Source organism: Furipterus horrens, unplaced genomic scaffold (assembly GCF_987537825.1).
Source record: "Furipterus horrens unplaced genomic scaffold, mFurHor1.1.pri manual_scaffold_8, whole genome shotgun sequence".
In the NCBI taxonomy this organism is placed as follows: Eukaryota; Metazoa; Chordata; class Mammalia; order Chiroptera; family Furipteridae; genus Furipterus; species Furipterus horrens.
Window position 1 is genome coordinate 101,802,782 of NW_028327178.1, and position 25,632 is coordinate 101,828,413.

A 25,632-nucleotide genomic window follows, 5' to 3' on the forward strand; every position below is an offset into this window, starting at 1 on the left:
AGTTGGCTGATGAACCAGTAAAAGATCGAAGGAGTGAGCACAGCTTTTCCGTGTCCCCATGACCTCCTCGGTGACTCCAGATCGCCAGGGTACTCAACCTGGGGAAGGATCATCATGGAGTGTGACCGTGGCCCCAGCAGCTCAGTGTTGACCTCTACTCTTAGCTGTCCCTGTCCCTGGCTGAGTGGAGCCTGAGGAGGTCTTGTCCCCAGTTCTGAGTGAGACCAGAGAGCAGCCTGCACTGGTGGAGGTGGGTGCCAGGAGCCTGTCAGGAGGCTCCAGGTTGGGTTTGGAGAACCACGAGGGCAGAGGCCCGAGCGGGAGGTCATGACACCATGAACAGAACAGAGCTGGGGACGGGTGGGAGGGAGCCGCATGGACCTCATCCAGCCCCTTCTGTCCTGGCAGCAGAGGAGCGAGTCCCAGCAGGTTCCCCTCACAGGGGCCCTGCCGAGTCCTGGCAGGCTCAGGCTCCTCCTGCTGAGCACGTGGGCAGGTGGGAGCCCCGAGGGGTCAGAGGCAGGGCTTGTGGAGTCAACTGGGAGTTAGTCCCTCACTGAGAGAGCTGAGGGCTGGGCATGTGAGTGAATGAGAGTGAGTGTGTGAGTGTGTGTGTGTGTGTGAGGCAGAGGGGGGGGGAGAGGGAGAGAGAGAGAGAGAGAAAGAAGGGGGAGAGAAAGAGATTGAAGGAGATCGGTGGTGGGGAGACCAGAGCACAGGGTGAAGAGCCGACTTCAGAGGAGAGGTGTCAGGTGGACAGAGGAGCCTGGAATGTGGGCCTGGGGCTGTGACATGAATGGGGTGGGGGTGGGGTGGGGGAGGATCAGAGGGGTTAGAATGACTCCCAGGTCCTGGTCTTACTTTGTCAAGAAGAGCAGCTACAATTCACGGAGTGCACACAGGCAGCAAACACTCCTCTGAGCCCTTTTTGTGCATTGTATGTATTTTTATTTAACAAACCCGTGGGGCCTGCTGTGTGGAGGCCCTGCTCTCATTGTTTACAAAACAAAACAATCAACCACAATTTTAAACCATTTAATCGTGAAGCTCCCCCTGGCTGGTTTGGCTCAGTGGATTGAGCGTCGGCCTGCGAGCTAAGTGTCGCTGGTTCGATCTTCCAGTCAGGGCACATCAGAGAAGGAAAACTCTGACTCCAAAAAACCTCCGCTGCCTTGCAGCATACCTCTTGAGGGGAAAGGCTAAGGGAGTAAACCCCGACAGAAAATCCGGAGCCGGAGTCCCTAAGGCAGTTTGACGTTGTAGTCAACACCGGCAACTCCTGCGGCGCACCTGAAGCCAAGCTGTATCGACTCCGTCTTTCCCTTGGACCCTTCAGCTGCGAAGAGAGGGGGGGGTCTGCTGCATGGGCAACAGCAGACCCTCCATATCACCCTGCCCAGGCTCTGTAGCTTCAGCTTCACTGGAGAGGACACTCCAGCGTCATCACAAGATGTCGATTCAACACGGGAGGAGACAGATACGATGTCACTCCCGAGTCGGACTGCACAGCCATTCTCAGCGGTGCAGATAGACTCTTAAGAAGCTACACCATCGTCTCTCGAGACGGACGGCTGCCAATGAATGAATCGTGAAGCCACTTACTCTTCACTAAGCCCTGGGGTGTTGGCGCCATTGTCTCCACTGGTAGGGACAGCTGGTGACTCTCTCAGGGTCTTAAAGCGAGTGAGGGGAGGGGCTCGTGGAGTGACAGGTCTGGCTCCAGAGTCGGGTTTCTCCCCATGCCCAGAAAATGCCACAGGCCAATTGTGATTATTATCCATTTCACAGATGGAAAAATCAAGGCACACGGGGATTAGCAATTTTTCAGCTAGAAAAAGACCGAGCCAGGACCCCGCCCAGGCTGCAGGGTCTGGCCCACACTGTAACCACCTGGCTACGGCCCCATAGTAATGAGCCCTTTGAAGAAAGGTGAGTCACTGACTTTGGCTGTGCCTCAGTTTCCTCATTTGCCAAGGTGGGCTCTACAAATCCTTCCTTACTGGACTCACAAGGGGTGCTGAGAGAAGGGGTCTGGGCCAAGACTCCCAGAAACTTCCCCTCGGAAGGTGCCCTGGGCTGGGAGGACACTGGTCTGTGTGCCTGTGGTCCAGTCATGTCCCCTTGTCAGCCTGCAGGTTCCTCATCTGGATGTGTGTGGCCTGAGCTGAGATTTCAGGTTCATTAAGCTCTCCACGTGATCCTGACTGTCCAGCTGTGTTCCGACGTCTGAGTGACTGTCATCAGGAACCATCTCAGTGCAGATGGCAGAGCCGCCAGTTTGAGACTTGTTCTAGGAAAGCCCATTCAGGAGGCCAAGCTCCTGTCTGGCTTCTGTGATGATCCTTGTGGACAGATAATTGCATGGTGATCCTCTGTGCTGAGAAGAAGGGACCTTGGACTAGGAGTCCAGGTCCTGGGTTCAGGCCAGCCTCTGTCGGTCTCCCCTGAGTTCCCCTTTGAGGCAGAACTCTCACAAGGGAGCATCATTTACTCGTTCGACTCCTTCAGTCATAACTCTCTACAGAGCAACTCCTATGTTATGGGCAACAGGGATACAGACCAAGGCCCAGGTCTCATGGAGCTGACATTCCTGGGGAGGGGAAAGGGGGGCCAGTAAACATTAAGGCAGACCCACCCAACCAGTATGGTCATATAGACATACATATGTATATGTGCAATATACATGTAAATGTGCATATGTGCACATACACACTCACATACATATACATATAAAATGTGTTATTCTAGGTCATAGTAGATGCTATAAAAAAATTGAGCAAGCAAGTAGGGTATTGGGATAGAGAGTTCTGGGGGTTACTTTAAATTAGGGACCATGGAAGTCCTCTCTGAGATGAGGCATTTGAGCAGAGGCCTGAATGAATTAAAGGAGTCTTCCATGTGCACATCTGGGGGATGAATGTCTCAGACAGAGGAAGAGCATGTGCAAAGGCCCTGTGGTGGGTGTGTGCCTGGTGTGTTCTAGGAAGAACAAGAACCAGTGTGACTACCATAGTGGGGTGAGCTGGATTGAGGGGGGTGGTGTGATAGAGTTGAGATTATGTAGGGCCTTTTAGGCCATGGCAAAGAACGTTGGGTCACATTCTGAGAAAGATGGAATGTGACCTGAGAGTTTTATATGGAGGACTTTATGGATTTTGACCTGATATTTGGAAGGGTTCCTCTGGCTGCCTATGGAGGATGAAGGGTGCTGCTGCAGGGCTGATGCAGGAGGAGCGCATGCAGGGAGACCAGTGAGAGCTGATGGGTGCTCGGACTGCTGGTGCTAGAGGTGGGGAGCTGACCAATTTCTGGCCACTGTTCAAAGGTAAAGCCAACAGGATGGGGCGATGGGTTGGATATGGTGAAACAGGAGGACAAGTGTCAAAGCTGACTCCAAGTGTTGGCCTCGTCACCTGGAAGGATGGAGTTGACCTTGACTATGGGGAATGACTGACTCAGGTGGAAGACGGGCGCAGTGGGCACCTGCAGGAGCACACGTGCAACCCTGATGTAAGGTGGACCTCACCCTCGGTCCCTGGGGCCTCTGCTCATTGGTAGGGGGACCCTGAAACATGAGCCTCCGAGTTAACTGGGAACCTATGTTTCCTTCTTGAAATCTCACCTCTAAAGTTTCCAGGGCACTTTTGACTTACTTTTTTAAAGAGCCAGCATACATTTTACTTTAAGGGCTGGGGTCTATGCCTCTAAGAATTGGCAGCCCCAGCAGTTAAAGCATGAATGGATGACATTCTATCAGTGTTGTAAGTGCCCCCGGCCCACGGAGGAGATTCGGCATGGCTGCCACCTGTCCAGACAGATTTGTCAGAAAGTGCTACATCTGTTAAAGGGAGTTTGAATGTTAAAGAGGACTATCAATTGTGAGAAGGAAGTTACCACTGAATCTTCAAATGTCATCAACTGGGAAAAAGATGAAGCTTTTATGGACATGTCGTTGGTCCCAATAAAATAAAACATCTTAAAACCTGTCTCTACTGGCACCCAAGTGTACAGTGTTGTCTAACAGCAGTTTACATGGCACCGATGAGTTTCTTTCTTTTTATTGTTGTTCTATTACAGGTGTCCCATTTTCCCCCCCTTGCTCTCCCTCCTCCCAGCCAATCCCCTCCCTGTTGTACACGTCCACGGGTCATTTATATTAGTGCTTTGACTAAACCCTTCACCTTTTTCCCCCATTCTCCCCCTCCCCTTGCCCCTCTGGTTACTGTCAGTCTGTTTCTTGTTTCCATGCCTCTGGTTCTATTTTGCTAATTTGTTTGTTTTGTTCATTAGGTGCCTGTATTAGGTGAGATCATATGGTATTTGTCTTTTACCACCTGGCTTATTTCACTAAACATAATACTCTTCCGTTGCATCCATGCTGTCGCAAAATGTAGGAGTTCCTTCTTTCTTTCTGCTGCGTAGTATTCCATTGTGTAAATGCACCACAGTTTTTTGATCCACTGATCCGCTGCTGGGCACTTAGCTGTTTCCAGCACTTGGCTATTGTAAATAGCACTGCTATGAACTTAGGGGTGCATAGGCTTTTTGAATTGGTGTTTCAGAATGATGAGCTTCTTAAAAATAAAACACAAAACAGTGCATTCACCCCTCTCCGGCTTTCTAGAGCAACTGCAATACAAATACATGTTTATTTGTCTAATGAAATTTACAAAACATGTACTAAGTGCAGGGCCCTGGGCTAAAGAGGAGAGAGATGAATCCAGTCTTGTTCTCAGTGGGCCCATGGCTGGTGGGGGAATAAACAGGGACATAAATTAGCATACAGGGCGCAGTGGGTTGATGCAGTGAGAAAGGTCTTGAGGTTCAGAGAAGGGGGCGTTGCTGGGTGCTGGGAAGTCAGACTGGGTTTCTTGGAAGGGATGGCGTGTCAGTTAGCTTGCTTTTGCCAGCATGGAACTGAAACCCCCAATGAGTCTGACTTAGGCCGTAAGGGAATTTCTCTCCCGTAACAGAGTCCATCTACCAGGGAGGTAGATTGCAGGGTAGGTAATTCAGGGGCTCTGCATCACCATCAGCATTTCTGCTCTGCCATCTGTTCTCGTGCTTTTATTCTCAAGTTGGTTCCCCTCTCGGTCACAAGAGAGCTGCCATCAGTGACTGGGACCACAGGTCTCTTTGTCCGGGTTTGCTAACATTGAGAAGGTAGCTGTCTGTAAGCCAGGAAGCAGGTGTCCTGAGGAGCTGAACTGGCCAACACCTTGATCTTGGAGTTCCCAGCCTCTAAACTGTCAGAACTAAATGTTTGCCATCTAAGCCACCTGTCTATCATAATTTGTTACAACAGATGCCATGATTCCTCTCTCCTCCCAGGGTGACATCTTGGGCGGGTTGTGAAGCTTCTCAGACTTTCTCGGCTTTAAGAACAGGGACATCTTTGGGGAACTGAAGAGTCCAGTCCAGGACACATCATTGTTCTCTCTCACAACCAATCTGAGCATCTCCTGTTGTGAACGTCCTCTGGGACATGCCCCCCCAGGGAGTGTCGGCCCTGCCCAGCCTGACTCTGCTCACCTGTGACTTGTGGCTCCGGGATGGCCCCGTGACCGCGTGCAGGTGAGGATTAAGGGAGGTAGAGCATGGAGCACGCAGAGCCCCAGCCCCTGCCCATGGTAAGAACCATATGACTGTCAGCCCACTGTCGTCAGCGAGTCCCCAGTCAGGGTCACAGGTGAGTCAGAGCAAGAGGCCGCCCTGGAAGTGAGGCATTGGGCCTAGGAAAAGAGGTTTCTGTAGGAACACTTTGGGATGCAGCTCTTGAGAGACAGCCCAAGAAGGCTGAGTATCCTTCAGTGGGGAGCAGAGAGAGCTTTGCGGAGGAGCGGGGGCCTTGGTGTCTGCCTTGCACCCACTCTGCCTGCTGCTGTCAGGTGTCCAGATGCAGACGGACCTTCCGAAGCTCTGGGCTTGGGGCCCACTGCTTTTTCTCCTTCTGCTTCTTAATTAAAAAAAAAAAAAAGATTATATATATAGCTATTGCTAACCTTCATGGCCATGGATGCCCTGCCACTCGACTGCAGAATAACCTTTAGGGAAAAGCATAGACTTTTTGGAGTGTTTTTCTCCTCTGGGTGTCCTCTTTGATCCTGAGACCAGGAAGAGACCCGTGCTCTTGCCGAGTGCCGGGAAATGTGCCCCTTGTTCATTCCTAATGCTCTCCTTCCTCCCTCTCTTTCTGGCCAAGTGTTTATGTCTTTCTCCTTCAGGGCTGATGGATGCTTAATTCCCTGAAGGCTGCAAAGCAGGTTGTAGGTATGATGGTGATGCCTATAGGATGACCAGCCCCAGCCGCTCTGAACAGCTACAGCAGACAGCAAAGCCTCAGCCTGGTTGCATGGAGGACGTTCATGGACAAGCCGGGAAGAAAGCTCTAGAGAGAAAGGAGCATCACCAAGGCCCTGGGAGCCTGGATCCGCGGATGCCTCAAATCCTTCTTTGACCAAGTCGTTCCATGAATATCTGTCAAAGAATTTCTGTGCACTCGACTCCATCCTAGCCATGGCTATGCAAGAATGGCAAAGTCCCTGCACACATGGAGCCACATCTGGGAAGCACAGACAGGAAATGGACAATTGAATCAATCGATGATATAATTTCAGATCCTACTAAGCGGTGAGGGACTAGGGGCTGGCTCTCAAAAGAGATATTTGAGTTGAGATGTGAATGAAGAGAAGGGAGTATACCAAGTAAAGACAGTGGAAGATGAGTGAATGGATAAAAGAAAACGTGATCTGTCCATACAATGGACTATTATTCGTCCTTAAAAAGGAAGGGAATTCTGACACATGTGACAACATGACTGACCCTTGAGGACTTTATGCTGAGTGCCATAAGCCACGGAAGGACAGATACTATATGATTCCACTCAAGCGAGGTACCCAGAGTGATCTAATTCACAGAGACAGAAAGGAGAACGGCGGATGCCAGGGGCTGGGGGCGAGGAGGGACTGGGAGTTGTTATTTAAGGGGTACAGGGTTTTGCTTTTGCAGGACGAAGGGAGTTCTATTGATGAATGGTGGCACGGGTAGCGTGATGACGTGACTATACAAATACCACTGAATTGTACACTCAGAAATGGTTAAGATGGTAAGTTAAAGTTATGTTTATTTTATTGAAATTTAAAAAAATTATTGGAAGAGGGCTCCAGGCTGAAGGAACAAACAGGCCAGGTGGTAGGGATGAGCTGGCACATTTGGGAAATAGAAAGGGGTCTGGCGATTCAGGAGCAAAGTGAGTCATTTGAGGGAGTGGAAAGAGATGCAACTAGAAAGATGGACAGGGACCAGAGCAGGCAGACCTCAGAAGTCTGCATTTTATTTTACAGAGGTGAAATCTGACATTCAGAAAATAAGTCCCAAGAATTTGTCCAAAGTCAAACAGCCAGTAAGTGGCTATGGCAGGCGGTCCTAGTGGCCCTCTGATAGCTTAGCTGTTCTTCCTTCTTCCTTAGTACCAGCTCTACTGATTATCGGCTGTGCCTATCCCCACCCAGAGTGATGACTACCTTGCGCAGCTTCCCTTGCAGCTCGGCATGACTATGTGATTTAGCCCTAGACAGTGGAAGTACAGGGAAGCATCGAGGGCAACTTAGGGAATATGTGTTTTTAAAGGGAGTGGGCATTTTCTTCTTTATTTCTTGTGCCTTTTTGCTGTCTGAAATGTCAATGTGATGGCTGGAGTTTGAGCAGCCATCTTTGACCCATGAAGGTGCCATGACATATGAGAGGGGGTAGCTGACTTTGCACTGGGGAGTCAAGAGGCCTTTTAAGGAGGGGCCACTTGATCTGCCTTGTTTCATGAGGGGGCATCCAAGGGGGGCCTATTTGGGGAGGTGACTCCTGGTGGAGGCAACTGAGGTGGGACAAACTCAGGGTCTAGGACCCAGCAGTGATGGACAGGGTGGCAGGCGTAGGTGGTGTGTGGGCACAGATGGGATCTAAGAGGGGGCGGGAGGGGAGCACTGGAAGAGTTCAGGCCAAGAGGCGCTGTGATCTGACTCAGGAGTTGAAAGCCTCCCCCACCTCCCGCGCTCATGTGTGGGAGGATCACTCATGAGCAGGAGGGGAGGCAGGAAGGCCAGGGCGGGGCCGGGGCAGCCTCCAGGGTCAGCTGACGCTGGCAAGCTGAAAGAGCAGGCCCGTGCTCTGCAGACTGGAGGCTGCCTCCCATCTCAGGGACAGTGGGCCAGCCCCTGCCACGGTCTCAGTGACACCTGAGGCTGTCGATGGTGATGATGATGAGGGGGACGACCTCAGAGTGTCCCTTCTCAGCCTGTGTTTCTGCAGGAGAAGGTCTGAGCCAGGAGGTCCTGGCAGAAAACCACAGGGAGCTGATAGGCCAGGAATGAAGGTCACCAGAGTCATCCACTGCAATCCTGAGGAGGATGAGGATGATGATGAGGATGATGATGATGTCTAACCTTTTGAGGCCTTGCTTCCTGTGTGCTGACATGGCTTTACTGATACTTTATTGATACCTTCTGCTTTAATCTTGCCAGTGATCCTACGAGACAGGGACTGTTATTATCCTCTTTTTTCAGACCAGGAAACTGAGGCACGGAGAGGTTAACTCACTTGTCTGAGGTCACACAGCTAGTAAGCAGTGGGCTGGGATTTGAACCCAGAGACTCTGCCTCCAGAGGCTGTGCTCTCAGAAAGCTAATTGTTGAAGTCCCGATACCTGTACAGCTAACCACTTCTGAATGGTTTCACTCTGTGACCTTCTTAGGTGACCTTTCTCGGCATTCTAACATCTGGCTTCCAGAAAGACAAAGTGGGAAACACTTCCGCCAGGTATTCCCTCTTTTCTGGACTCCATCCCTCCCTCTGTGAGCTTGCACTGTCTGCTCCAGACTCTGACCCACTGACCCTGCTAAGAACAGGCAATACCTGAGTTCCCAAGAGCCCACGGGGCAGGGCTGGGATGGGCAGGTGGGGGCTGGGCCTCCACCTCCAGGTGAGAATGAGCAGGACCTGCATATTGACCAGGGACTGAGATGGGCCGTCTCAGGCTCCCGTTACACGCTGGAACCCCCCTGCAGCAGGACAATGAGGGGCTTTGAGCCCTTATTCCTGAATTGAGAGACTCTCTTCTCCCTCAACACCAGAGAGCACAGCCACGATGGCCCTTCCCAGGGGCCCGCACGAGGCAGACGTGCTGTGCGTGGAGCCGGCCCTGCCTCCAGCTGGGTGGAACAGCCACCAAGCCTTGTCCCCGACCCCTCAGCAGACACGCATGCCAGTGACCTGAGGGGCCGGCAGTGATTCCACCCCCAGGTAACGAAGGTGGAAACACTTCCAGGGAGCAGCCGATGAAATATTCATGCCGTGAACTCCGGGTCTCGGTGCTCTTTGCGGAGCAGAATCCTGCCCTCTGGACATTGCCGGCTGCCCGGGCAGGGCCCACAGGGAAGTCTACCCGGCAGGACAGGCCCCGCTCACCATGGAGCCCAGCAGCGGCTCCCAGGGCCGAGCGAGCGGGAGAGCTGGGTCCTCCTTGGCGTTCTGAGGGATTTATGACAGTGGGGGCCCCTCCTGCCCCTGCAAGTTCCTGTGCGGACAGCCCCGGTTTCCGAGCGCCCAGGAGTCCCTCCTCTCCTACACACACCGGTGCTAAAAATGTCGTTATTTTCCCCAAACTCAGCTGCACCTGCAGCGAGGAGAGCACAGCACAGACTATTTTTAGTGGGTGACGGACTGCTGTGGGGGCCGTTCTAATTAGCATCTCATTCTAAGGGTGGAGTTTCCAACCCAGGGCAGAAAGTGACTGCCCAGGGGGCAGGGAGGGGGTTCCCCTCACCTCCGCATCTGTCTGGTGTCTGGTGTGGGAAGGAGCCAGCTGCACCGGGAAGAGCCCTCGTTCCCTGGGAGTCCAGGAGGGGGCGATGCCTCAGAGGTGTTGCTCCTCATCATCACTCACTGCCTGTCCCCACCTGGCCTATTTGCAGAAGGCTTGATCCTGCCTCTCCTACAGGCATGACCTGGCCAGGCCAGGGTGATAAAGGTGCCCTTCACATTGGTGTTGGGCTTGAAGGTCATCTGTCCCTCATTCACAGCTGCCCTCTGTAGGGACAGCTTGGAGGTTGCTGAGCTGCAGCAGAGACTGTGGGGTGTCCCCCCACTTTCCTCTCTCAGGCCCCATAGAAGCAAAGACTTTGGTTGCTTGGAATTAAGACTACATTCCCCAGGCTCCCTTGGGACCCCAAATGGGTGTGAGCACCATCTTTCTTTCTCTTTTCCATTGGCTGGGAGAGAATTGGGGATAAAGGTGAAGGCAACAGCCTCAGAAATCAGAGTAACAAGCTAGGAGAGGGAGTCTCGGTTTCCTCATTTGTAAAAGTGGAAAGTAATTATACCTACCTTCTGTGGTGTCTGTAAATGAGGATTCTTGCAACTGCAACTGTCTGTCTAACTAAGGCAAAGGGAACTTCATCGGCTCAGGTGACTGGAAAACAAATGTTTAACAGGCTGACTCAGACAAGACTATCTTTGGCTTGGGGACCTATGCCTGTTATTTTCACAGCAGTTAAGGTCACAAACAACTCTGGCTTGAAAGGACCACAGAATCTCATTGTAACCCAGATGTTGGCAGGTAGACACGCTCGAATCGCACAGCCATGAGAAGTGCAAGGTCATCCCCCAGATTTCTGCGATTCACGGAGCTGGCATTTCTCCTGCTCCCCCAGCTCTCGTTTCCGCCTCTGATAAGCTCTTGTTCTCCCCTCTGCATCCTGTGGATGCTCTTCTCCCTTCTGCACGAGTCCATCATCTGCGCATGGCATTGGCCCCTTCTCCTTGGCCCCCGCCCCCCTAAATTCCGCATCCCGGTGGCAGCTGTGATGGGCCCATTTTACTGGTGACTCTGGAGCAGCAGAGGTGATTTTATCGATGTCCTTGTTCCTTTTGCATTTCTGCCAACACCAGCTTCAGGGTGTGTTGCTTAGCAACCCCACAGTCTCTTCTGAAGCTTCCTTTGAACCCTGCCTCTCCCCACTCCCACGCTTGTCACCCCTCTGTAGCTTATCTCATTTTGCACAAGTACCCCAAGAGGTGGGGCCTATTTCCCCATTTAACAGACGAGGGTGCCAAGGAGGAGTCGGAAGGAGGGAATTGATGGTTAGTGGAAGGGTTGAGTGCTGTCTCATCCTGGGGTCCAAACTCCTCACCATTGCTCACTGTTTTCTCTATTTTATTTGTATTGAGGTATGATTGACGTATTATATTGTTGTAGTTTCAGGTGTACAGCATAATTTATTGATAGTTGTATATATTGTAAAACAACGACCACAATAAGTTTCGTTAACATCCATCACCACAGGTAGTTAGAAGTTTTTTTCTTGTGATGATAACTTTAAAAAGAAAATCCCCACTGGAGGATATGTTTATTGAGGGATAGAGAGGGAGAGAGAGAGAGAGGTGAGAGAGAGACATTGATCAGTGGCCCCCATATATGCCCTGACCAGGGATTGAACCCACAACCTAGGTATGTGCTTTGACTGGGAATCGAACCCCAAAACTTTTGGGTTATGGGATGACGTTCCCACCAATGGAGCCACTCGGCCAGGACATCATGAGAACTTTTAAGATCTATTCTCTTAGCAACTTTCCAATATGTAATATAGTCTTATTAAATATAGTCATCATGCTGTACATTATACCCCAAGACTTAATTAGCGGCTATCTGGAATTTTGTAACTTTTGATCCCATCATGCATTTCACCCACCCCCAAACTGTTTTCCCAGTTTTATTCATTTGCAAGCCACTGTCTCCATTTCCTCCACATCTACACACCACCAGGACAATCCTTTATTATTTTCTGTAGTGAAACTATTTTTTGTTTTTAGTAAGAAACTTCTATTTGAAAGGAAAGCTGTATCAGCAGAGTAAATGGAAAAGCAGCGTGTTTTGCTACAAAGGATGGTAACCATGGCAACAGAAACAATAAACCTGCACAGAGGTGCTGCATTCTGTGCTAAGTCCGGGCCTGTTCCTTCTTTGTTCCCAAGGATGATTAGTGAGGCTTAGGGAGGCGCTCATGGCATATTAGCACCAAATCAAGATGTTGCCTTTGAGGTCATTGGAAGAAGCGAAGAAGTGTCATGTAGGAGTGAGTAGAGGAGTCAGTGTTCCTGAGCACCCGGTCTTTTGCTCTGTCAAATCATCTCACATTTGCTGTTTGGGAGGTCCTGAGCTGGGGGGAGGGGACTGGCAGGGGTGGGATGGGGGGACAGCATTGCCCAGGCCTGAGAAAAGAGGAGACAGGACCCCAGGCCCAAATGAAGAGCAGAGAGGAGGCAGTGCAGAGGGAGGGCGGAGGAGGCCGGAGAGCTGGGCAGGGTGGGGCCTGGAGACCATGGACAAGAGTTCCTTGGGTGGCCATGGGAAGCCCTGTGAGGACTGCAAAGCCAAGGTGTGAAGGGGTCAGGGCAGTGATCGTGAAGTCCAGGTGGCTCTGGGAGAGGAAAAGAGATGGAACACGTTCTGCCAGGTGGGACAGCTTGCCACCCATGTGCCACCCCCCATCTGCCACCCGCTGCTTCCTCCTGGCTCTCAGACACCCAGCCCACTGTAGCCCTCAGGGGCTGAGCTCGAGGGGCCAGTGCAGGCTTTGTGCTGCATCTGCTGAATCTGTGCATCGGTGTCTTGGCAGGGGCCCCTGGCCAGCTCTGGGAGAGCAGTGCATGACATCAGCGGCAGCCCCTCTGTGCCCGGCGAAGTGCCAGCCCCTCTGTGCCCGGCGAAGTGCCCTGGTTGGATTTCTGAGGCCTCGCCAGCCCTGCGGATCACACTGATGTCGCCGGCCAGCCCCCCCTCTTCACCTGCCTGCTGAATCAACCCCATCGGCTCTCCCTCTCTCAACACGTTCCCTGAAACATGAAAGCTCTGATCGTTTCAATAATTTACTTATTTCCAGCCACTGGGTCACGGCAGAGAAGCCCATAGGCTCTGTACTAGAATGCCTTCCCCTTTATCATTCAGGCTCTCTAAAGAACAATGGAGACACCTTTACATGGATTGAGCCGCTGTAGAGAGGAGGCCTGAGGCAGCGGGCTGCTGACTCTAACCTGCCTGCCCATCATGTGGGCCCTCCAGAGCGCAGGTACCGTGTACCCAGTTCCACTCCAGGCGGTGACACTGATGGATTGTCTTTGCTGCACTGAGTCCAGCTGCAACCCCAGGGACAGAACAGCCCTGAGAACGAAGGTGGCCCAGACTTTCCAGGAGCTCCTGGTCTAGTGAGTGGGGTCAGGTCGTGTTCAGAAAGGTGACAGCGTGGTCACAGCCTAATTTATGGATGATGAGATCATGTTAGGACCAGTGTGAAGGTGAGCTGGGGAATGGAGGCCAGAGGCAGAATATTTGATGTTTAAATATTTTTTTACAAAGCATGACTTTGTTTGCTGTTGTTTCTTTGGGTAAACAATAAAGGCTTTTACAGGCTGTGCTCTGATTATAATCAAGTGACATTAAAGCAAACACTATAACTACGTCCATGTGGGAAATGTTCTGTGTCTTGATTGTGTCACTGTTTACTCTGGTGACAGATATGTCAAAACTCATCTAACTGGATGCTTATAATGGGTGCATTGGATTGGAAGGAATTCACTCCCAAATAACTCCCGGATCAAAGCAGGAATCAAAATAAAAGCACCATTTCTAGAAAACAATGAAAAGGAGAGAAGTTCACACCCAAACCTGGGGACATGGCTAAGCTAGAACTTGGAAGAAAATGTAAGGTCTGAATTGCTTGCATTTTTCCAGAGCAGAGGAAAGAGCAATGGCAAAGGCCCTGAGTTCTTCAAATGTAGAATTAAAGAAAGGAGCAACAGAAGCCAAGATAACATGAGGAGAGGGAATTAATAAAAATAAGAGCCAAAATAAAATAGGCACATGGTCAGCGTCCAGAAGATGAGTGTTTTAGAGGAGCTAGTAACGCAAGAATGTATCTTAGGAAATGCATTTTTTTCTCACTTCAGGAACTGGAAGGGTTTTGTGCAGTGAGCAATGTGGGGGAGCTGGGCTGAGAAGGATGGGGGCCCTGACTGCAGGTGGAAAGCAGCCCCAGGCAGGGCGGGCTAGCAGCTGGAGCAGACAGGGTGTCTGCCTGGCCCCTCCTCGTCCTCCTGGGTGCTAAGTATTTAGTTTCCTTTTCTCAACCAGTACATGGGGTTGGATGCTAGCTCTGCCCTGCCTCTGGGTTACACAGATCAGAAGTGAGGTTTTGAGAGAGTGGATTCATCTGTCCAAAGTGTCATCAGAATCAAAGACATCTGAGATCTGGTGGGGTCTGCAATAATTTTGCATAATGTTGGGGGAGACAGGGTGGACTGGTCAGGGTGGGCCTGTCTGGATTCTCCATGCCGGGAAAGGGGTTTCCCTGGAGCGTGGACAAAGAGGACCACCCAGGGCTCTGGATGGGAGGGGCCTGCCCATCCCTGTCCTTCAAGGACCCCGAAGGTCCAACTGACCTCGATGAGACATGACAAAGCAGAAAGGCAGGAGGTGAGCCAAGAGTGGGAGTTTGGAGCAGCAGGAGTGGAGCAAATCCCCTTGGGGCGGGGCCAAGGGTGGTTTCTGAGTGACTGACTCAAACACCCCTGGGGGTTGGTGGCTCGCCTTAAAAAATGTCTTTGTGTTTTTCAATCAAAATGCCACTGTGAGCAAACTATATTGGTGTATAAGTGACACAAGGAAAGTGCCTGGATCACAAGGCCGCGCTGAAGAGTCCTCACCGGGCGTGGCGTGCAAACCTGCACACAGCCGCTGGGTCAGGAAACAGCTGGACGCACTCTGGAGGGGCCCATTGCCGCCTTCAGTGGAAGGGAGCTTGGACCCCCAAAGCCTTCTGTCTCCCCCGGCTGTTTCACTGAATCTCTACATGCTGATTTCTATGTAGACTTCAGAAATGGGTCCTGCCTTGTTTTAAGGTTCAAATTTCATCTTGATTCCACCCCCTGCAGAGCAATGGAAACTCCACATCACAGAATATGATGCTGAAAATCTGGAAAAGGTTGATACATTTTTTTAACCACCAGAAAAAGTCACCTAGAGAGGTGGCCCATGAAGTCAGGAGCTCAGCTCTTATGTGTTACAGGGACCATTGGCCAAGAGCAGGGATGAAGGACCCATAGGTCCCAGGATGGCCACTGTGGCCTGGAAGCTGCTTCCTGGGAGCCCTGAGGGGCTGGGGCATGTGGAGGGCCAGCAAGGGCACAAGGGACAGGTCTGAGCTGGTTTTAAAGTCGACCTGTGTCAGACAAGCTCCCACCATGGCATCAAAGAACAAATAAGCTCCACGTGCCCTCATCCTGGCTTTTTTTCCCTCCCTTCCTCGTTCTCTCTGTGTATTTTGCCTCAGTAAGAAAATGTACTATGTGTCTGAAGGCGGCCACTTTCTTGTCCTCCCCTGAGAGCTGCTGAGCAAAGAATTAATTTTGATTTTTGCCTTGTTGGGGCCTCACTCATTAAATTACTCCCGTAGTCTCTTGGAAGCGTTGGTAATTCAGTTTAATGATCTCTCACTCCTTATATCCTTAAAGAAAAAAAAAGAAGCGCCCCGTGTCTCCCAGCATGGGCAATCTTAAATCTGTGGGCAACTCTGGGTTTCCTGTCATTGGCCCACAAGCCAAGGCCTCAGCTCCACCCTGTCCCCCCGCCCCGCGGCTCTGCTCTGAGCTGCCCATCTTCCCCACGCCTGGCCTTAGCTCTCCGTTCTGTCGGTGCTTCCTGGCTCACTGACATGCCTTCTGCTCCTATGGAAAGCCCAACTATACCCAGCCATGCTCTTTAAAGTAAAAAAACTGAAATGTGGCAATATGGTGGTGGTGACCATTAAGCCCTCATCGAAGGTCACTGCCTAATGGCTTACATTTGTTGGGATGGGACAGGCAGGCAGCAAGAAATGGCGAGGACTCACCTGGCCTGTGCAGATGTGGTTAATAGATACCTAACACTTCATTCGCCGAAAACAAGGATGCAAGCAAAGAAACTTTCCCTTCCTATTTGATCATGTGTGGTGCAGGTGAGAATTACACTGTCCTCTTAGCCATCTGGAAAATTCTTACGAAGAAGAGTTTAAGCCTGTTCCTATCAAGCTGAAAAATATTCTCTATAAAAATCCACATGATGGATCACACTGCGTCTCAAACCTCTACAGACTGTCATGTAAATGTCCGTTTCGTTTCCCTGAGTCTTTGGTTCTGACGTATCCAAGTGTTCAGGAAGGTTAACCAGCAATAATGTTGCAACTGGGGAAGACGACCTCGAGATCAAGCTCTGAAGAGCGCCCACATCATTCAGGCCTGGTGCCAAGGCTGGAAGAGAAGACAGAGTCTGTCTTTTAAAAGCTTGGCAAGGAGGAGAAATGGACAGTTTTAGATCATGGCAGGGAGGGACAGCCACAGGATCAGCATGTTTAGTGCAAAGGCGACATTCTGAGATGCAGGAGTATTCACTCAGTTAGGGCCTTGTACTGGTTACCTATTGCTGAGTAACAAATACCCCCTCTCAAATTTAGAGGCTTAAAGCCACACCCACCTATTATCTCACAGTTTTTGGAGGGTCAGAATCCTGGGGGCCGCTTAGCTGATGTTCCTGGCTCAGGATCTCTCCCAAGGTTGTAGGGAAGCTCTCTATCGGGGCTGCGGTCTCTGAAGTCCCACAAGAGCTGAAGAAGCTGCTTCTGAGGTCACTTACATGGCTGCTGGCAGAGAGAGATGGAAATTCCAACCTTTTATAACCTAATAGTAGAAGTGACATGCCATCACTTCCGCCATGTGCTGTTGGTCATACACACCAAATACGATATGACATGGACAAGGACAGCGGAGTGCCAGGAGGAGGATCATTGGAGGCCAGCTACTACAAACTGGGTGTCTCTCTTTTATTCAGAAAGTATTAATGAGCCCCTGCCAGGAGCCACGCAATGCTGTGGTGTCTGGGAATTCAACAGCTAACAAAACAGACAAGGTCCCTGCCTCCGGGAGTTTGCATTTCAGCAGAGGAACAGACAAGGTACAAATAAATATGTGATATATTTCCTTGATCCTAGGATGAGTGTTCTTCACACATTTAACATCTCTAGAATTGGCATGTGTCTTATAAATCGATGCTACATCGATATACTGGTATACTGGTCAATGTCTTTATTTTCCTCTCTTCAGAGAAGGACACAAAGTTCTCGTTAAAAAGATGAATGGGAGAGGGTTTAATGAAGAGACCGTTCAATGACCATTAATAGTGGGGCTGGGTTACGGGAGCCAAGGGAGGAAGGTGCCTCGCACAGGGACTAGCCCCAGCTGTTCCCGTCTTGAAGGGGCGAGAGGAGGCGCAGCGTATGGGAACCTGGTTGAACTTCATCCAGGGGACAGGGCCCCGACAGGGGTGGTGGCTGTTGAGATATGCAGCTGCTGCCAGCACCACAACCCAACATGAAGGAGGCAGGAGAAATTAATCTCCCGGCTCTCCCTAACCCTGCCCTCATTCTCCTATTCCTATGGAAGCCGAGCACAGGGGGCCTGGTTGAGGCAGTCCCCAGAGGTCAGCCTCTTGGAGCACAGAGCAGGTGGAGGACAGAGAACAGGTATGGAGAGAAGCAAGGGACAGGGGATATCCCAGGAAGGTGGTCGGGAAGGCCACTCTGTGAAGTCACAACTGAGCTAAGATAGAGCCAGAAAGTTAAGAATGTCCAAGACCAGGTGCTTCTGAACCTTGTGGGCCACCGTGAGGACTTGGGTTTGTCTCAAGTGTGGCTGGAGCCTTTGAGGGTTTTGAGCAGAGGAGGCACATGATCCAGGGAAGGAAACAGGATCCCTGTGGCAGCTGCGTGCAAGATGGCCTGTAGGGGGCGAGATGGAGCCAGGGGACCAGTGAGGAGGGGCGGCAATGGTCCGGGGAGAGATGGCGGCACCTGGTCCGGGGTGGACGTGGAAGAAGTGGTCAGATGGATTCAGGACATATTTTAAAAGTAAAACGAGCAAGATTTGCTGATCAATTGCAAATGATGTGACAGGGGGAGAGGAGGCAATGACAAATCCAAGGTCATTCTATGCAGTTCCTACGGAGAGCATTCGAATTTATGAACTATGATCCATTTGCAATGAAGAGTATATCGGGGCAGATACTTGAAGCTTCCAGGCATTCTTTAGGATGTCCTAATGGTGAAAAACAAAGCTTAGAGCGTCCCCCACACCCATATGATGCTCACCCTTCAGCCCATAAAATGTGTGCTTTAATACCCGCCATGAATCACTAGTCACCCCTCGGGTATTAATGTGCTGGGAAATGACCAAAGTATCTGCTACACACCCAAAGACTGTCCTTGTCGGCGGGAAAACGGGATGTTAACACAGGGAGATGGAGCATGAACCACAGCGGGCGGTCTAGCCTGTCAATAGAGGGGGAACGGTGTCCCACTATCTGGGTGCAGTCAGTCCTGTTGTGGTCAGTCAGTTCTGTGGGGAAGCAGGGCCTCACTGGGCAGAGCTGTCCCGGTGAGCAGGTGCCATGCAGCCCAGAGAAGGGAGGTAGGGAGGTCTCGTGAGAGGAGCCAACATGTGAGCTGGGCTGGGCAGGGAAGGTGGGAGGTTGGGGAGAGGGGGAGGGGACCCCAGGAGCAGAAGGAGGATGTGCAAAGGTGCTTCCAGCAAGGCTGGGGAACTTGACCTGGACAAAGACCCAGGAAGATGCAAGAGTCCAGAGTGATTTCTATTCATTAGGGCTCTGGCTGCAGGTGACAGAGGCCTAACTTAACACAGCCAGGGATTCAGGGGACAGCTCTATGGGGTGTTCTCAGGGCCAGGGCAGGCTGGGGACCAAGAATGGAAGTGAGAGAATAGACGCAGGGGGACCATAGAGGCTGGAGAAGGCATGCGTAGTGGACGGTGGCCTGGACCAGGTAGTGGTCTTGGCCGTGGAGAGAGCAGGTTAGGTTTAAAGTTTTTTAAAGGCTCAATTTTTACCTTGTCCTGCGTAGTGATCAGTCCCTAACGCAGTTCTCAGAGCGCTGGCAGCCAGCAGCACTCCTGCTGGAATGGGTGCTGTCGCAGGTACACGTCTTCCCACTCGGGGAGGGACCCAAGACCCTCCTTCTTCCCACAAGGGAGTTAGCAAGGTTTGGGGTCAGGGACCACCTGGCCCCCGCAGGTGGTGGGTCAAGGTGTGGGTGACTCCCCTCCTTCTCAGGGAACACCTCCAGGGGGCGGGGTGTCCGCTGGGCACGATTCCCAGGGTGACCGGGAGATTGGCTGGACTGTGGCCGTAGGGAGATCTTCGGCGCAAATCGCTCTGCAGAGGAGGCAGGACATTTTCTTTCTCAAACTTACCTGGCAGATTCCCTTTTTAAGTCCGTGGAAGAGGGAGGATTTCATTGTCGCACTGGGCAGTAAACCTGGGCGTTTCAGCGAAAGCGAGCGCTGTCCCCAGTTGCGTCTTCCGCTCACTGCTGGTCCTCGCGTTTAATCATTTCTTCACCCACCCGGGCAGAGCCTGGGCTGGGGAGAGCAGCCTGCTGCTACCCTCGGGGCTGCGGGGAGGGCGCCGTGCCCAGGAAGGGGCAGGTCTGGGGCAACCGCAGCTCCAACAAAGGCAAGAGCGCGGCAGTGGAGGGAAATTACAGGAGAAACCCTCGTGGGGCCTCAAAGCCTGGCCCCATAGCCAAGAAAAGCCCGCAGGGAAGGGAGGGACGAAACGCAGAAAAGAAAAGAAACAGCCAGAGTTCTCTGCCAAGGGAGTCTTGAAGATTTTCACTCAAGACGGAATGTGTCCTTGTTTGTGCACAACTCGTTTTCCTCCCAAATGGAGGACTTAGTCTGTCACTGAGTGTTGCAACGGCACCGAGCGTCCCCATTGTAATTAAGGTAGCACGTGCCCCTTCGGCTTGCGAGGCTGGCTGTTCGCACTACATGCTGGGGCAGCAAACATGGCTTGGATTGGTTCCTGGGTCTAAACCAACAAAGAATGGAAGAAAACATGTCCAAATACAGACTTGGCTCCCGCAGGGATGATGGCAGCTGGAAAATGTGCGCAGGACTGACGGTCCTGATGGAAGGGCGGGGTAGAGCCCTGCTCTGGTTAAGAGAGCTGGGCCCAGGAGCACTTGGTGTCCGGAGACTCCAGAAATGGAGTCACAAGTGCACAGGCCTCCAGGGCCAGGTAGGAGGTGTCTGTGAGGACAGAGGGTGGGTTGTATTTTTTCATGCAAGTGCATTCTGTTTGCGTAGTAAATACATGGGTAAGTAAATTCCACAAAAGAAATATGCACTCCTCCTTCTTGGAACATATGGGTCTCTTAAGTTAACTTTTGTTTTTGCTGTTAATGGAGATGGTGTATTCCTTTGCTGCAAAACCAATTGCCACTAATTGAATGGCTTAAAACAACACGCATGCATGATCTCCGTCGTATAGGTCAGAAGCGCAGCGTGATGTGCCTGGGTTCTCGGCGCAGGGTCTCTCCAGCTAAAACCTGGGGATCAACAGGAGCTCTGATTCTCCTCTGAACTCGGGGTCCTCTCTGTTCAGTTCACTGGTTGTAGGCAGAACTCATTTCCTTCCTTGTGGTCTTTTCCATCATGAAGCCACAACGGTCGGTCAAGTCCTTCTCATGCCCTAATCTCTATGCCTTCCTCTTCTGCTTTTAAGGGCTTGCCTGACTATGTGGGGTCCACCTGGATAATCCAGGACACTCTGTTTTAATATCAGCTGATTGGTAATCTTAATTACACCTGTAAAGTCCCTTTTGCCCTGCAATGTGACATAATAGAAGTCACATCAGACGGTGGACGTTATGGGGGCCAACTCAACACGAAGATGATGAGTAACCTGAAAAACAAAGGGCAAAAGGTCTGAACAGACATTTCATAAAAGAAGATACGTGAGTGAGAACTAAGCACGTGACAAGATGCTTAACGCTTTTGTTGATGCAAAGCAAAATCACCATGTGATACCCCTACATACCCCATGGTACTGCTACAATGAGAAAGGACAAGATTAAGTCTTGGCAAATAATATTATATTTGGAGCAAGTGACACACTCCTAAATTACTGGTGGTAAGTTGAATGATACTGTTGCTTTATGAAAATAGTTACAGTTTCTTATAGAGCTAAACACACACTTATTATTTGACCCAATGATCTCACTTCTCAGTATTTATCCAAAAGAAATGAAAACACATATCCCCAGAATAACCGGTACTCGATGTTCATAGCACCTTCATTCACAAAAGCCCCAAACTGAGACAATGCAAATGCCCTTCAACAGGTGCTAAATGAAGAGGCCAGATGCACAGAGCCATGTACTGTGTGATTCCATTTACACACAATTCTATAGAACTCAAAATGAAAGTGATAAAGAGAAATGGTTGTCAGGGGCTGGGAGTGGGGGGAATAGTTGTAATTATGGTGGTACACTGGGCAGATGACCATGGTGGGACCATGGTGGGCTCAGTCCTGCTGGGTCCTGTGGGAGATGCTGTTAAACAGGCCTCAGAGGGGATGTGCTGAGGGCGAGGTGGCCGGGGTTTGTCCCACCAGCTTCCTTCTGGTCTTTGCTGAGTCTGCTCCCTAGAGTGTCAGCTCCCAGCCCCACAGGCTCCTGCAGCCCAGACCTCAGAGGGGGAAGTCTGGGGGCAGTAAGAAGCCACCCCTGGGCAAAATGGTGAGGAATGAGGGGACAGTGGCGCTGGGTGTGTGCTGCCCTGACTGTCCTAGGCTGTCGCCAGAGATTGTCTGTCTCCTTCTGTAGGTTACGAGCTCCTGGAGGTGGGTCTACATCTGTTCTGTTCCTTGCTGCATCCCTAGGGACCTCAGCTGTGGCCGGCACACAGCTGGCCCTCCTGAACTACGTGTGGAATGAGCGAGTGAAGCCTCAGAGTGCCACCTCTCAGGCTGCTGTGCTGGATATTTAGGGCCGTAAAGAACCGAATTCTAAACCAAACGATCCACTTTGGCCACTGCAGACCTGACTCCCCACAGTGTTCTCGCTGGTTCTGAAGCTGCCGCCGCCACCCCCTGGGGCCGGGTCCGCTGTCTCAGTGGCAGCTGTGCTGCAGAGGGGCGCGGACATGCTGATGAAGCTCCTTGCCAGGCGGGTGCTGGGCTGATGCTTCCAGAGAGATGCCCTTTGATGTTGCAGCCACGGGGCCTGATGGCAGCTGTGACAGTAACAGTCCCAATTACCCGGGCCATTTCACTTGATGCGATGACCAAGAGTCCACAGATCACTCCTGAGTGCACCTTGCTAAAGACAGACATTTTTTTTGAAACTGGCCCACCTGGTTTGACCGGGAGAAGAAAACAACAAATAGATGTATTTTTTCTTTACCTCTTTGATGGAGAAGCTGCAATCATCTCGAAATGATTTAAAGATTGTCCAGACACCTGAGACCCCAAGGACACAGACTCCTGAGCATCATCTCCATCCTTGAAGGTCAAGGCTCCCTCTGCACATCTCTGGTGCCAGCACAGGGCCTGGCATGAAGCAGAGCTCAAAGCAAGGAGTGTCAGTCACCCCCCAGGTGAGGTCAGACAGGAACTGGGCCTGCTGGCCTGTCGGACATCCTGCAGAATGAGCATGACTGTTTCCAAATAGAGTCAGGCCACACGTTGTTGCCAGGATCTCTGCAGAGGGGCCTCTGCCCAGCCCAGTGCATGGAGGGAGACTCCTGATGTCTGCTCCCGCCCTGAGGATGTCAGGGCTGAGCCCTTGGTTAAGGTGGTGGTCGCCAGATCTCTCTGTTGTAAAGAATCCTCTTTCCCTTTGCAATTGCTAAGTCACGTGTGGGGTGATATGTGGGGGCATGTGGATAGCCAAAGAGTCCCCCAGATCTTTCCTTCAGTGGTTTTGGTGTTCACTGATAGTCTGCCCCCAAGTCAGTTACTACAGTGATGGTCACAGAGAGTGATTTTGTTCTTCTGCCAAGCCGTGCACAGGTATTAGCTGGCCTTCTTCCATGAAGAAGAACTGTCTCTTCTCCTAATAACTATTTTTAGTGCCACTATGGACTCATGGATTTATTTTTTTGAATTCCATGTAGTCATATCTATTACCATAACAGTTTTATGTGCAAATATCCCAAAATTTGGGCACTGGGAGCTCCTTTATTCCAGCTTATGTTTTCTCGATTTGTTCCCATTCATCCTTTGAGTATTTCTTAGCTTTCTGATCTAAAGACAAAAATCTTTTTTAAAAATGTCAAAATCATATAAGTCAAAAAAGGGAGGGAGCATTGTTCTGGAAGTTGAGTCATGACAATGGAAGACACTGCATGATCCTTTATAGGGTTCCAGAATCAAGGGAAAAAAACTTTAGAAGTCTGGACTGTACAGTAAACTATGCTTCCACATCAATGTTAACTATTATGAGGATAAGGTGGTTTGGACACTGTGTAGGGGGTCATTTTTTTTAATGACATACACCCTGAAGAGTTTAGGCCTGAAATACCATGTTGTTTGTGCCGTGCTCCCAAACGGCTTAAGTGAAAGAAGAAAAGTCCAGACTCGTATTATAAATAGCGTGCACAGAGGCTGAAACAATGTGGCACAGTATCACCAGCTGGTGACTGAGGACTATGGTGTTGGCATGTACACTCTACTACTCTTCACACTTTTCTGTAGCTTTGACATTTTTCAAAACAATACGTTGGGGAAAATAAAAAGAAAATGAAATACATCAGGCAGAGCATGGGACTTGTGGTCAGTCCACCCTGTAAAAATAGCCCCTGGCACACAGCTGCCTTCGTGTGTCTAAAGAATCGTACCCATTTCCTTTTCCCAGCGGAAGGATAAATCTAGGCAGACCTGAAGAGCCGTTGTCTCTCTGTTGTTCAGGAGAAGGGTAAGAGGTAAAGGGGGGGATGGAGGGAAGGAAAAAGAGAAGAGTGGACTGAAGGAAGGATGGGGGGGAGGAGGGATGAAAGGAAGGAGTGGGGCTGGGAAGCAGGAATTTCTTGATCAATAGTCTGAGCCAGGAACTGGGTTAGGTACTTTCTTCTACAGCTTTCATCTATTTCTAACAAAAACCTTTAACAGACATGAAAATTGAGGCTTAATGAAGTAAAAAAACCTGTCCCTTGGCTACAAAACAAAAACTGGTTAGTTCAGATAATGTTATTCAGTAAAGAAATACGATTAAATCAATGAGTTATAAGGAGAGAGGGCGAAAAACTACAGGAACATAGAGATTTTCAAAATCCTCACCAGTTTCTATGTTTTTCACAACTTTGTAGCAGGAAGGGCTGTGTCCTTTGGGCTGAGATGTTAACAGAGACACCTGGACCTCTCACCTAAGCTGAGCCTTGGCCCAGAGGGTGAGTCTGGAAAGGCAGGTAACGTTTCCCTCTGTCTCACACAGTTCATAGGATGCTGCCCTGGAGGGACCTTCCCCATCAGTAGCTTTGCCCCTTTGCTTCACAGCAGGAAAGGAGGCCCCTGGGAACTTGGCCTGGGGTTGGGGGCTGAGCACAGGAGTGGGCAGTGGGTCTGGTCAGGTTGCAGCCTCTGGACCACTGGCTGTCACTCCATGGGATTCAAAACTCCGTGAGCAGAAACAAAGAGGCTTCTTGCAGCATTTGAAAGCTCCTAAGACTCTTATGACCCATGCACGGGTCTGCTTTCCATATATTGCAGTGTAGTGGTTGGTATGTGAAAATTAGGGTATTTTATTCAGGGTGAATGGCCGGGGACATAGTCCACCTTTCCCTAGCTCCTTCCCTGCTCCATGTCCCCTGCAGCTGTGGAAGAAAAGGAAACTTAAGTGGCATTCCATGAAGACAGTTCCTGATTGCGCTCCAGTAGAGACAGAAGCAAATGAGCCCATTAAGGCAGCTCCACTAACTACATTCCACATCCAGGCAGTTTGCTATTTACTTCCCACATGGACAAAGAAACTAAAAAAGGAACCAAATCAACAACTCAGTAAGAAAAAAAAATCTTTGAAGAATGAATTAAAATGAAAGACTTCTTGATCATTTACACATCTGAAATGATTCTCACCCTGAGGTCGAAAGTTGACAGCCCCTTCTCAAACCAAAGCTTCCATCATCCCCCCCCAGGAAAACAGTCCTTCAGGGCCTAGCATGTGTCAGGCATGACATGAAGTGACCAGGGGAAATAGGACAAGGAGGCTGGTAAATCAACAGTCAAACAGACAAAGCAGACCTGAGCCCTCAGTCCACACCGGCTGCCTCCAGAATCTCCAGAGACCCAGGTAACAACTGGCAGGGAAGGTGGTAGAAACAGACTAGATAATCAGAGCAGATTTTCTGGTGGGTCCAACTGTGTTTTCATCGTTCCTTTCTGAGATTTCATTGTCTCGAGGGGCTCCTGCCCTCCCTGCCCCTACCCCATTGTCAGTTCTGGACTGTCTCATCTTTTTGTATGAGCTTGGCCCACAGGGATAGGCCTATTTATTATGGACTGCAACACCCCCTTCCTCTTCTGATCGGTGCATCCAGCCAGAGTCATGTCCGAGATCTTTGAACCACTCAGCAGTGCCCGATTGCTCCTGAGCGAACCATTTCAGCACCCAGGACAGCTCCCGCACATACTGAGCGCTCAATCAGTATCCATGTGAAAAAGACTGAATAGACATCCCAGAACAAACCAAGGGGACTCATGGT